The sequence below is a fragment of the Malaclemys terrapin genome, chromosome 13, assembly GCF_027887155.1.
Source record: "Malaclemys terrapin pileata isolate rMalTer1 chromosome 13, rMalTer1.hap1, whole genome shotgun sequence".
Lineage (NCBI taxonomy): Eukaryota > Metazoa > Chordata > Testudines > Emydidae > Malaclemys > Malaclemys terrapin.
Genome location: NC_071517.1, coordinates 32,343,025 through 32,357,404, shown reverse-complemented (window position 1 = coordinate 32,357,404; position 14,380 = coordinate 32,343,025). Strand labels below are relative to the sequence as shown.

Sequence of the window (14,380 nt, the reverse complement as noted above, 5' to 3'; positions counted from 1 at the left end):
GTGTGTGTTGGGGTGGGGGGGTTCAGGGCAGAAGGCTGGGGGTATGGGGGGTGCAGGGCAGAAGGCTGAGTGTGTGGGGGGGTTCAGGGCAGAGGGATGCGGGGTTCAGGGCAGAAGGCTGGGTGTATGTTGGGGTGTGAGGGGTTCAGGGCAGAGAGATGGGGCTGTGGGGGTGCAGAGCAGAAGGCTGGGTGTGTGTTGGGGTGGGGGGTTCAGGGCAGAGGGCTGGCGGGTGTGGGGGGTGCAGGGCAGAAGGCTGAGGTGCTCGGTTCGTGGGAGTGCTCCCAGCCCCCTGCCCTGAGCGGCTCAGGGCAGGGGGCTGGAAGGGATATGCCCTGTTCCACCCCCTTCCCCCAGGCTCCGTCCCTACCTCTCTCTGCGTCCTCTACGGAGCTGTGTGCACGCTGCTGCTCTTTCCCCTCCCCCTTGCTAGGGCTGATTGGTGCAGGGACGGAGAGGAGGAGGGGCCGGAAAGCAACATGCTGGGGGAGGAAGCGGGGGAGTGGGGAAGCTTGGCTGCCGCAGAACCAAGCTTCTGCCTCCTGCCCCCGCAGGGGAGAGCGGTGGGCAGGGGGGCTAAGTGGGGCTGGGGGCCGGGGCCGCGGCAGGGAGCTGCGGGCCACTCAAAATTGGCTCGCGTGCCGTAGGTTGCCGACCCCTGATCTAAGAGAACATGCCATAACTGTGCAGTGCTCCACAGATCTGAATTCTGGTATTTATCTGCATTCACTCCCACTGCCTTCACTGTGTTAGGGGTAGCTGTGGAGGGATTAGAATGGCTTGGCAAAGCTGTTTCTGTGATATGAGGAGAGGAGGGACATCTGAACTTGAAGAATCAATTGTCTTTCAGCAGTGAATTTTGCAGGTTGTGACAGCAGAAGTGCATAAGGTGTGACTTTGGCGTGGGGATTGTCATGCGGTCTGGTGGCACATATGACTGATCTCCTGGGTTTAGTGAGGGGTAAGTGAAGGCCATGTCTCAGATGGAATCCTCAGGGCAAGGGTGAAGTGGAATTAACATTTAGCAAGTCTGGAGTGATTTGATTAGCGTAGACTGGGGTGGTTTGTTTGGAGGGGAAAGTGGATCATTGCAAGGTTTCTCCTTCTTCCTCTCCCTCCATCTGGCAGCTGTTTTCCCTTCAAACCCAGAAGTTCTCGCCATGTTCAGTTTGGGAATTGGAAAACCGGTTGTGAGAAAACAGGTGAGATGAGGGTTTTAGAGTTGTCCTGAGACAGAGCTGTTGCCAGATGGGCTGGGTGGGTGGGTCCTTGTATAAACGAAACAGATGGGGAGCTCAGGTGGTTCCTGGTGTGACATTGGCAAACCAGGTGCCACTTTATGCCAAGGCCACTATGCCTCACTTAGATACTGAAAAACAACCAGAATCAGTCTGGTTCATCTGTGTGTTAGTACTGGTCAAATAGGTGGTAGAGTTATAAAAATGTGCTTAGTGTTTAGACTTTTTTGAATGCTTGTAAGTGCTGCATACCTTAATCTCACGTATAACATCTGCATCCCATATTGTAAGGTAATAGTAGAGCATTTGCATTGTGCATTGTGAGCCTCTGTAATTGCGTAAACCACCACACAAGAGAGAAATATTAACTAGCGTGACATACTAGTCTCCAACAAGGGTTATGTCCAGCCCGACAAAGCAAGTCCATTGACACCAGACAAACTAGGAGACATGATGCGAGTGAATTCCTCCCAACAGTTGAACTTGCAACTCAGAGCAGAAGGGGGGAGGGAATAAAAAGCCTTAACAAGGAGGAACTGTATCTTCATGCTGCTTGGATTCGGAGGGGCAAGGATTACTGAGCATACACTAAAGATACCCCGTAAAGATACTCTGTTTCCCTGCAGCTCAGATGATGGCCCAGGGCTGCTTCAAACACCCGCACTGCGATATCTGGGCTGACAATTTCAGACAGCAACAAACACGTGGGAGTGTTTTGTCTGGTGGCTGCAATTGGTCACTCCCCTCTAGGTCCAGGGCAGGGGTTGTGATCAGAGCCCTGATGTTGGGGTTCAATGGCCCCAGGTACAGCACAGAGCAATGGAGCTGGGGTCTGGGACTGAGAATGGGACAACAGAGTATAGGGGAGAGGGGGTTTATCCCTCTGGAGAGAGATGCAGTTACCACAGTAGGGAGACAGTGCCACAGAAACCACCAGGAAACTGGGAGCGGCATCCAGGAACCCAGTGGGAAGTGAATGGCTGGGATGGAGTCCGGGCAGGATGAGGGCCCTGCAGCTGCTCTGTGTCCAAGGGGAAATGTCACGATTCTGCCTGAGTCACTTGATTCCTCAGTGAGCTGGGTATGGAGCAGAGAGAGAGGACAGACATTGGAGATGCTGCCGGGCAGAAGGAAATGGCTGCTCCCCATGGGCAGTGTCCATGTATCCAGCCTCCCAGGGACCAGCTGCTCTAGCTCTGAGCGACCAATTAAATTCCTAGGCTATGGGAAGTGAAGACCCAGAGACTGAGCCCAGAGGCACTTAGAGCTGCAAGAGCAAAGACATGGAGGTGCCAGATATCCCTTTTAAAGCAGGATGGGCAGACACATCAGTGAAAGGGGCTGGATGGGGGAGTGAGAGATTCCTGCTGAGGGGTAGTGAATAAGAACGGCTATACAGAGTCAGACCTATGGTCCATCTAGCCCATGGTCCTGTCTTCTGACATTGGCGAATGCTTCCTGCTTCAGAGGGAATAAACAACAGGGCAATTTTTGAGTGATCCATCCTGTCGTCCAACCCCAGAGCTTCTGGCAGTGAGATGCTTAGGGACACCCAGAGCACGGGGTTCCATCCGTAAACATCTTGGCTAATAGCCATTGATAGACCTATCCTCCATGAGCTTATCTAATTCTTTTTTGAAGTTATACTTTTGTTCTTCACAACATCACCAGGCAATGAGTTCCACAGGCTTATTGTGTGTTGTATGAAGAAATACTTCCTTTTGTTAGTTTTTACCTGCTGCTTATTAATTTCATTGGGTGACACCTGGCTCTTGTGTTATATGAAGGGGTAAATAACACTTCCTTATTTACTTTCTCCACTCCATTCATGATGTTACAGACCTCTATCATAACCCCCACTTATTTGTCTCTTATCCAACCTGAACAATCCCAGTCTTTTTCACCGCTCCTCATATGAAGCTGTTCCATTCCCCTAATCATGTCTGTTACCCTAGTCTGTACCTTTTCCATTTGTAACATATCTTTTTTGAGATGGGGAGACCAGAACTGCAAGCCATATTCAAGGAGTGTATGCATACCCTGGATTTATAGAGTTGCATTATGAGATTTTCTGTCTTGTTATCTATCCCTTTCCTAATGATTCTCAACATTCTGGTAGCCTTTTTGACTTTTTGCACACTGAGTGGATGTTTTCAGAGACCTATCCACAATGACGCCAAGATCTCGTTCTTGAGTGGTAACAGCTCATTTAGTTGGGATTATGTTTTCCAATGTGCATTACTTTGGATTTATCAACACTGAATTCATGAGGGGGAATTTACTCAATCTGGGGTACTTTGTCCCGTATCCGTACAGCTCAAGAACAGAGGAAATGTTTGAGATTCCCTGGAAGACGGTGGATTTGCAACAAACATTTTATTAGGAATTTATTTGGAAAAAACAGAAACCAATCAAAGTAAAAACTTCAATGAGGAATAAAGATGAATCTGAAATCTGATTTTCCAGAAACAAGAAACCCTCCCCATGGCCACCATCCTGAAACAAGGAGAAAAATTCCTCACAGGGTAGTGATTTCAGGAAAAATCCCATGTGTGCTGTCAGCTGAGCCCCACTTTGCTTCAAGAGGACACACACCGATTGTCCCTGAGGGAGAGCTCAAATGAAGCACATTTACACTTTGCTTCAAGAGGACACAGACCACAGGGAGAGCTCCCAACACCTTCTACCTTGTGTGCAGTTTCTGGTGGGATATTAGGGAGACCTTTGCCTTGTAGCTTTTCCCACAGACAGAACATGTATATGGTTTATTTCCGGTGTGCATTCTCTGATGGACAATAAGGGCTGAGCTCTGGGTAAAGTTCTTTCCGCATTCAGAGCAGTTAAAGGGTTTCTGTCCTGTGTGAATTCTCTGATGCCTAATAAGGTGCGATCTCTGACAGAAACTTTTCCCACATTCGGAGCACTTAAAGGGTTTCTCTCCCGTGTGGATTCTCTGATGTGAAATTAGTTCTGACCTCCGCTTGAAGCTTTTTCCACACTCAGGGCAGTTATGGGGTTTCTCTCCCATGTGGATTTTCTGATGTGAAATGAGGTCTGAACTCGCTTGCAGCTTTTCCCACACTCAGGGCAGTTATGGGGTCTCACTGCCATGTGGATTATCTGATGTACGGTGAGGTTTGACCTCTGGCTGAAGCTCTTTCCACAGACAGAGCATTTATAAGGTCTCTCTCCTGTGTGAATTCTCTGATGCCTAATAAGGTGTGATCTCTGACAGAAACGTTTCCCACATTCGGAACAGTTAAAGGGTTTCTCTCCCATGTGGATTCTCTGATGCAAAATTAGTTCTGAGCTGCGCTTGCAGCTTTTCCCACACTCGGGGCAGATATAGGGTCTTGCTGTTGTGTGGATTTTCTGATGTACGGTGAGGTTTGATCTCTGGCTGAAACTCTTTCCACAGGCAAAACATTTATAAGGTCTCTCTGCCATGTGAATTCATCTATGTGAAATAACGTCCGAGCTCTGCTTGAAGCTTTGCCCACAGTTGGCCCATTTATCGGATGCCTCTCCCGTGTGGACTCTCTGGTGTGAAATCAGGTTTGAGCTCAGAGCAAAGCTTTTCCCACAGAAAGAACATTTATATGGTGTCTCTCCTGTGTGGAGTCTCCGATGCTTACTAAGGTCCGAACTCTGCCTGAAGCTTTTCCCACAGTCGGGGCACTTATAGGGTCTCTCTCCTGTGGGGATTCTCCGATGTGAAATCAGGTATGAGAAATTAGAAAAATGTTTCCCACACTCCAGGCACATATAGAGTCTCTCTCCCGTGTGGACTCTCTGGTGTTTAAGGAGGTTTGAACTCTGGCTGAAGCGTTTCCCACAGTCGGGGCATTTATAGGGTCTCTCTGCCACATGGATTCTCTGATGTACACTAAGGTCTGATCTCTGCTTGAAGCTTTTCCTGCACTCAGGACAGCTATAGGGTGCCTCTCCTGTGTGGATTCTCTGATGGACAATAAAGTACGCTTTCTGACGGAAGGTTTTCCCGCAGTCATGGCATGTATAGGGTCTCTCTCCTGTGTGGATTCTCCGGTGTGAAATCAGGGATGAGAAATAAGCAAAATATTTCCCACACTCAAGACAGTTATGGGATTTCTCTCCCGTATGGATTGTGTGATGTGAAATAAGGACTGAGCTCTCCTTGAAGCTCTTTCCACAGTCTGGGCATTTATATGGTCTCTCCCCTGTGTGAATTCTCTGGTGTGAAACAAGATCTGAACTGTGCTTGAAACTTTTCTCACAGTCAAGGCATTTATAGGGTCTCTCTCCTGTATGGATTCTCTGATGTACAATAAGGTTTGATATCTGACTGAAGCACTTTCCACAGCTGGGGCAGTTATAGGGTTTTTCGCCAGTGTGGACTCTTTGATGTCTAGCAAGGTTGGATTTCCGGTTGAAACGTCTCCCACACTCAGCACAGTCATATGGTTCCTCTTTACTGAAGACTCTTGGCTGGATTGTGGTTTCCTTAAGGTCCGTCAGACCTCCCACTTGGTAAGTGGATTTACCCAGTTTCATCCTTGGGTTGTTTCCTTGCTGTCTGTCACAGGCTTCTCTCTGCTCAGGACTCTGGGAAACGTCCTCTTCCATTTTTCCTGATAGATTTCCGTGTTGTTCCACTTGCTCAGGAGCTTCCTGCTGAGGAGTCTCCTCCTCGCTCTCACCCACTATCCCATCATCTGCTGGGACAGAGAGATAATCCAGACAGGAGTCATTCCCTGTGCCCAAGGGGAAAGGGAACCTCAAAAAAGTGAATGGGATGGCAGGAAATAAACCAAATACCTGCTGGGGAGATGGAAAAATCAGGAGCCAAATCCCTCCCCCCAAAACCCTTCCCAGAAAGGAGAGAGGAGGGGACCAGTTCTGCCTCCACATCCCAAGTGAACACCCAGTGGGGAGGGAGCTACTGCTAGGTGTCATTCAGGATGGTTGGGAAGCCCTGACTTGCATCTGACATGAGGATACGACACCAGCTAGTCACAATACTGACCTGGGTGAGATGAAGCAGAAGTGGGGGAGCTCATGGTCCCTTTGTGGGAATCCCAGCTGATTATGCCAATGCTGGGTGGTTTCTGTGTCCATTTAATCACTTGCTCACCTGTGCGGATGTTTCTCAGGATGCCCCTTTCCTCAAAGCTGGAGAGATCTGGCACCCACGGCTCTTCCCCTCGTTCCAACTGGGATATTATGTTGGGTTTGGCAATTGGAAATCCTGCTCCAGGGAAAGAAAGCAGGTGAGACCAGGATTTTGCAATTATTCGGAGACACAGCTGTTTTCAGATGTGCCGGGTGAGTGGGTGCCCTTGTATTCTTCACAGAGTTTAAGGGCAGAAGGGACCAATAGATCATCTAGTCTGACCTAATGTGTATCACAGGCCTTTCATTTTCACCAAGGTACCCCCTATATTAAGCCCAGAGACTTTAGTTGAAAACATTTCAGTCCCCAGGAGAGTAAACTGTGTGGCACAGGGAGAGAACAGGAGAGACCAACATGCTACTAATGTCTGAGGCCCCTGCACTGGTAGGGAATTGATTTGGTAAGTTATGCTCAGATGATCCCAGCAGGTGAGCCAGACCCAATGCTGCAGACTCAGGAAATCTAACCCCCTCCCACACCAAGGTTCCAGCCATTTGGAGCTGCAGGAAAATTGATTCCTAATCCCAAATCAGGTGACCCGTTTGACCCTGAGCATGTGAGTAAGACACACCAGCCAAGAATCTAGAAAGAGGGTTTTCTGTACCACCTCGAAGTACTGGTCCACCCCATCTGGTGTCCTGTCTTCAACTGTGGCCAATCTCTTATGCTTCAGAGGAGGAAAACATACAAACAAAGACCCCATCCTAGAACACAACTAGCCATTTGTACATTGGGGAAAAATATTCTTTCCTGACCAGGGCCAGCTCCAGCTTTTTTACCGCTCCAAGCAGCGAAGCAAAAAAAAAAAAAAAAATGCCGCGATCGGTGGCACTTCTGCGGCAGCTCTACCGGCACGGCAGCACTTCTGCGGCAGCTCTACCGGCTTCATTCTTCGGCAGCAATTCGGCGGCGAGTCCTTCCCTCCGAGAGGGAGTGAGGGACCCGCCAACGAATTGCAGCCGAGGACCCGGACGTGCCACCCTTCTCCATTGACCACCCCAAGCACCTGCTTTCTTTGCTGGTGCCTGGAGCCGGCCCAGTTCCTGACCACTATAAATGACCAACCGAAGCCACAAAAAATGATTATAATAATTATTCAATGACAAAACAAACAAAATAACCTTTAATAAATTCTGTGAGAACCAAACCTCCAAAAACCCAGGAAATACAGAGTTAAAGTATTTCAAACTCAAACTTCTGAAAAACCAGGAAATTGTACTGGCATGGCAGTGCCACTATAGTGACGGTTGAATGACGACTTCTGTTAAAAGGTTGACTTTTCTAAGTCCTCTAAAATTGACATCCTTTGTCAGACTCCTTTAAAATTTGGTGCAGGGTTTTGGAGGGTGTTGGGTGCAGTTAGTGACCCAAACTTGGGTCATTTGAGCTAGAGGTGCAAGAGATATAAGGCCTGAGAAAAATAGCCATTTTTAAAAAGAGTTTCTACATTTATTTATTTATTTATCTTTTTGCATAGGGCTAGAGATCAAACTATTGAAGTGATGCAGGGCAGAATGATCGCAATCTGTTGAGTTTTACCCAAAATAGTGCATGGCACCCCCTAAATCTTTTGGGGATGCAGACTGAGAATGTGATTTAAGAAAATGTGCATTTTTTACAGTACGCATGCACCAGTACAGAAAAATAGCTAACGGGTTTCCATTCCTGCCATTTTATAGGCTTTAAAGCTCAACTCTTGTAAGTGCTCTAAAAACTGAATGGTTACTCAGATCATTTTGCATTTTGTGTGCCTCTTTGGGATGTTGGGTAGCATTAGTGGCCCAAATTGGGGGTCTTTTGAGGGGTTCTCGAGTTACAGGTCCTCTCAAAAATGTCCTTCTGCTGCCTTGTAATGTTGAACTGAGAGGTACTAGTGACTGGATGAATCACAGACCTCGCTGAGACTGATCGCTATGAATTCACCCTTCAATTAGTATAACTAAGGATAAGTTAATCATAAGCCCCCATCTAAGACAAAATAAGTTTTGGACTGAGTGGCCAGAGGTTGCTACAATTTGTGAATCATGGGTGACAATTTCATTTTGGGGAGAATGTAATCAAAATCTTTGGGGGTAGGGAGAAACACATGTGAATGCCTCCTGGGAGGGAAGAGATACCAGGGGGCAGAGGAGTGGGGGAATAAGGGAAGAGGGGTATAAATGGGGTTGATGATTGGGGAGGGAAGAGAGGTTGGGGACTCAGGTGAGGGCGGCACTGAGGTTGCGGGGAGTGGAGGGGTGGGACACTGAGTTCCATTACAACCATCTACCCTGCCTCTGCCCAGGCCACAAAACATCCCCCAGAAACTGGATTAAAGCATATTTTTTAAAAGAGAGAACTAATTTCACTTTAAAGACTCAAAGCAATGATGAGTCCACTACCCCCCTTGGTAAGATGGTGTCAATGTTTAATTAGCCTCACTGCTGGGAAATTGCATCTTATTTCAAGGAAGAATTTGTGTAACTTCAGCTTCCAGCCACTGCTTCAAGTTATTCCTTCCTGAGCAAGGCTTAAAAGCCCTCCTCCACCCCCCATTATAAAATCTATTTTCCATGTGTAAGTACCTATACACACTGATCAAGTCCCCTCTCAACCTTCTCTTCAATAAGCTGGATACGCTGAGCTCCTCCAATGGAAAGGCCTGTCTTCCAGCCCCAGGGTCGTTGTTGTGTCCCTCCTTTGAACTCTCTCCAATGTTCCCACATCCTTTTTGAAGTGTGGACACCAGAACTGGAGGCAGTATTCCAGCAGTGGTCTCACCAATGCTGCATATACAGGCACGATCTCTTTCTCGCTTCTGCCGGATACTCCCCTTTTTATACACCCAAGGATCGCATGAGTCCTTTTTGCCACAGCGCTGCATGATTATCTACATTGTCGACAGTTTCTTCATCAAATGGTCACCAAAACAACAGAGTTGATGCAATTTTAGACTTGGTTTTAGTAAGTAGTGAGGACATCATAGACGAGGTGGTCGTAGGAAATAACCTTGGCTATAGTCACAGGTTGAATCAGTTTAAATTAAAAGGAAAGATAATGAAACCCAGGTCATCAACTATGATTTTTTATTTCAGAAGGTCAGATTTGGCTACATCTATGGGGTTATGCCAGTGCAGCTACAGTGTAGTAGCTATGCTGCTCTAGCCTCTGTAGTGTAGCCAAGCCCAGAATCCTTCATGCTGTAGATACAATCTGAATTCTTGTTTTCTCAGATATATTAACTTGCATTTGGCTGTACAGGTACTAAACACATTTTATTGGATTATGACCATTTAAGCAGGAAATTCAGATCACTCGGTAACAATAACCTGTCTTCATTATTGATACCCCACTAATCTTTGTGTCGTCCGCAAACCTGACCAGCAAAGATTTTACATCATCATGAAGATTGTTGATGAAAATATTAAGTAGTGCTGGACCAAGAACTGATCCCTAGAGCACCCACTAGAAACAGCCCTGCTCATTGACTTCTCCCCATTAACAAAAACATTTTGAGATTCGTAAACGAGCCAGTTGCGAATACATCTACTGTGTGATCTTGTTTATTCCATATAAGACAAGCTTTTAAAATCAAAATGCCATGTGGTACCAAGTCAAATGCCCTGAAGAAATCCAAGTATACTATATCAACACAGCTGCCTTCATCAACCAGAGCTTCATAAACCAAACAGATGTTCCTGAAGACACTGTGGGGAGGTCAGATGGTTCTTGGGAGGAGTACAGCTCCCCCTGCAGGAGGTTCAGCAATGTCCACACAGTGGGGTTTTTTATGACTTTGGCACAACACAGTTGTGCAACCTCTTACTCCTTCCTAGCCCTGCTGAGACCACAGCCCTTTCCAGCCATGGAGATAGTCCTGGGAAAGGATGGAGAGGAGACATCTCTCTGTGTGTGAGCCCGTGTTTAGAAACACAGAGTGCTACACACATCCCATCCTCTCCCTTGGAAGTTCTGGGGATGAGCTTCTCCACTGTGTCTCTGAATCTCCTCTCCCCTGGGAGGGGTATCAGAAGGGAACAGTCTCTCTCACATGGTTTCTGGGGCTGATCCTCCTGAAATCTAAGGGACCGGGGAAGAACCTGAGCAGAAGCCGACCCGGATGCTTCAGAGACCCCGACTCCTTCTAATACCCGAGGGGACAGGAATCCTTACCCAGCGAGGTCACATTCTCATAGTTCTGCTGCATGATGTCCCTGTAGAGGGCTCTCTGACTGGGGTCCAGCAGAGCCCATTGCTCTTCAGTAAAATACACAGCCACCTCCTCAAAGGTCACCAGCCCCTGAAACAGCCAGAGTCCCCCCCTCAGAACCTGCTGCCCCAGCCACAATCCCACCAGCTCAGTCACAGGGAAAGCTGCCAAATCCCTCACCCCCACCCCACAGAGAGCAGGAAATTTTCCCTGGGGAAGGGGAAATTTCTCAAAGCTGTCATTAAAAACACACTAATTTTATGGTGAAACTGTGATGCCAAGAGCTGCCACCTCCGGTGATTTTATCATGAGTCTCACAATATTTAGTTGGGATTTTTGGACATTTCACATGATTCCTGACACAGAACTCACACATTCTCCCTTGTTCTACATGGCTACCACCTCCCGTTACTTTCAGTGGGGTAGAGTCAAACTGCCCTTATTCAAAATGGCCACCATTTCTGGCCAGGGCCGTCCTTAGCCATAGGCAGCCGCTTAGGGCACCACTCTGCCTGGGAGCACCACTCTGGGGAAGCAGTGGAGCATGTAAGAGCAGGGCTGCTGGGTCCTAGAGAGAGCCAAATGCACCACAGTCTGAGGGAGGGGATTGGCTGCTGGGGTGTCTGGGAAGGGGAGGGAGTAGGGGTGGGGCAAGGAACTCACTTGTGAGTGTGACTTTCCCCCGGCGTGAGGTGAGGCAGGCTCGGCGGCTCTGGCAGTATCCTTTGTTGCCCCCCACCAACGTCCATACTTCTCCCCCTCCCACGGAGCACCCCCCTTTTTCCCCTCCACCTCCACACGGAGCACCCCTCTCTCTCCACCTTATGGAGCCCACTAGTGTGGAATAAACTGCACTCGTCAATCCAAGGCAATCTACTCTAAGGGTTGTGTTACTTGCGAGTTGTATGATGTTACTGATGTATCTACTTCAAGTCCATCTTTCCCTTCCCTTTATAGGCTTCCTGTATATTTCCCCTTCTAAATAACGTGTACATTGATTGTTGGTTCTGTGACGGGTTGGATCACAGAAACCCCCCTGGGAGCTGCCACCCGATGTGCCACCCGATGTGCAAAAGACTACCCCTGCTTCTGTTTTCCCTGCCAGCTCAGGACTCCAGCACCCTGTCTTGCTGAGCCAGACACTCCCGTCTGGTGCCAGCACGGACCCAGGGTCTAAATTACTTGCCCCAAAGCTGCAAGTTTACCTGAAAACAGCTCACTGACGTGTGCTTGTCTTTAGCACTCAGATGCCCAACTCCCAATGGGGTCTAAACCCAAATAAATCCATTTTACCCTGCATAAAGCTTATGCAGGGCAAACCCAGAAATTGTTCGCCCTCTATAACACTGATAGAGAGATATGCACAGTTGTTTGCTCCCCCAGGTATTAATACATACTCTGAGTAAATTACTAAATAAAAAGTGATTTTATTAAATACAGACAGTAGGATTTAAGTGGTTCCAAGTAGTAACAGACAGAACAAAGTAAATCACCAAGCAAAATAAAATAAAATGCGCAAATCTATGTCTAATCAAACTAAATACTGATAATCTCACCCTCAGAGATGCTTCAGTAAGTTTTTTCTCAGACTGGACACCTTCCAGGCCTGGGCACAATTCTTTCCCCTGGTACAGCTCTTGTTCCAGCTCAGGTGATAGCTAGGGGACTTTTCATGATGGCTCCTCTTCCCCCTTGTTCTCTTCCACCCCTTTATATATCTTTTGCATAAGGCGGGAACCCTTTGTCCCTCTGGGTTTCCACCCCCCCTCACTGGAAAAGCACCAGGTTAAAGATGGATTTCAGTTCAGGTGACATGATCACATGTCACTGCAAGACTTCATTACTCACTTGCCAGCACACACATGTACAGGAAGACTTACAGGTAAATACAGCCATCTGCAGACAATGGGAGTCATCAAGATTCCAAACCATCCTTAATGGCCCACACTTTACATAAACAACAAGGAATCTGGTGGCACCTTAAAGACTAACAAATTTATTTGGGCATGAGCTTTCGTGAGTAAAAACCTCACTTCTTCGGATGCATAGAGTGAAAGTTACAGATGCATCTGTAACTTTCACTCTATGCATCCGAAGAAGTGAGGTTTTTACTCACGAAAGCTCATGCCCAAATAAATCTGTTAGTCTTTAAGGTGCCACCAGACTCCTTGTTGTTTTTGTAGATACAGACTAACACGGCTACCCCCTGATACTTGACACACTTTACATAATTACAATAGGCCCTCAGAGTTATGTTTTATATTTCTAGTTTTAGATACAAGAGTGGTACATTTCTACAAATAGGATGATCACACTCAGTAGATTATGAGCTTTGTAATGATGCCTTACAAGAGATCTTTTGCATGAAGCATATCCCAGTTACATTATATTCACTTATATTTTTATAAAACCATATAGACTGCACAACGTCACAGGTTCATCCATTACGGAAGGTATGTATGGAGGCATCAGGCTAGTCCTGGGGGTAAGGACTGGGTCAGGGATAGCTGAAACTGCATAGGGAGGTCGGGTAGGGTTCCTGGCTCCCTTAAACAGTCAGGTGGGGGCACTACTAGCTAGTAGCTGAGAACCCAGGTGGTTGAAAGCCACTGTGGCCGAAGCAGAGGGACACGGTAAGGGCTCCCGTTGATGATTAGCTGCCCTTAAAGACCAAGCAATCCATAAAACCCCATTACATCCCTTTAAGCGTTTTGTGAGCTGTCAGGTGGCTCACTATGTTCTATGGTTTAGAAGCTGCCAAGGACTAATCTAAGCAGTAGTGTAAATATGTGGCTGGGCCTTGCATGTCTGTGTAGTTACTAAACACGGTTATTTGGGACCTAGCTGTGCCCATGTGGCGTCTCCATATTGTGCTTGTTGTGTAAAGAGCAAAGGACACAACAGAGGTTTTTCATTTCCCATTCAACTTTCCTTCTGTATTTCCTGTCCCTCCCCCACGTCCTGACCAACTCCACTCTCCCCACCGGCTCCCTGCCAATCACTTACCTGAGCCAGCACCACTGCAGCAGCCATGTCTCTTCCTGTCCCCTGGGAGGATCTGGAGCAAGATGTGGATGTCATTCTGCAGCCTGTCAAGGCAAGAAGGGCCAGTGGGCAGGTATCAGAAAACGTTTTAGTCCATTTTACACCCCAGTTTTCCCCAGGCTCTTTACCTGAAGCCAGATTCTAGATTCTGCCAGGCTGCAAAAACACTTGGTTACTTTATTGCAGGGCAGACCCAGCCCCTCCCACCAGGACTAAACCCACTGAGGGTATGTCTACACTACGAAATTAGGTTGATTTAATATGTCGATTTTTTAGAAATCGATTTGATAGAGTCGATTGTGTGTGTCCCCACTTAAGACCATTAAGACCATTAAGTCGGCGGAGTGCGTCCACAGTACCGAGGCTAGCGTCGACTTTCGGAGCGTTGCACTGTGCGTAGCTATCCCACAGTTCCCCAAGTCTCCGGCGCCCATTGGAATTCTGGGTTGAGCTCCCAATACCTGATGGGGCAAAAACTTTGTTGCGGGTGGTTCTGGGTACATGTCGTCAGCCCCCCCCCACCACCTCCCTCTGTGAAAGCAACGGTAGACAATCGTTTTGCGCCTTTTTTCTGGGGTCCCGTCCACCTGACCTGCTCAGCCCACTGCCTGCCTGGATGATCGGAACCCCAGGCAGGCAGTGGGCTGAGCAGGGCCGGCGGACGGAGCCCCAGACCAGCAGCGGCGTAAGCGGCTCAGCCCACTGCTGGTCTGGGGCTCCGTCTGCCGGCTCCTGCCAGCCGAGGTCCCGCTCAGC

General features: G+C 47.9%; 1 pseudogene; it reads right to left on the bottom strand.

Annotated features, from left to right (window-relative positions):
• Positions 1 to 3,640: 3,640 nt before the first annotated feature.
• LOC128848253 (zinc finger protein 585A-like) lies at positions 3,641 to 13,609 on the bottom strand (annotated as a pseudogene).
• Positions 13,610 to 14,380: the final 771 nt, after the last annotated feature.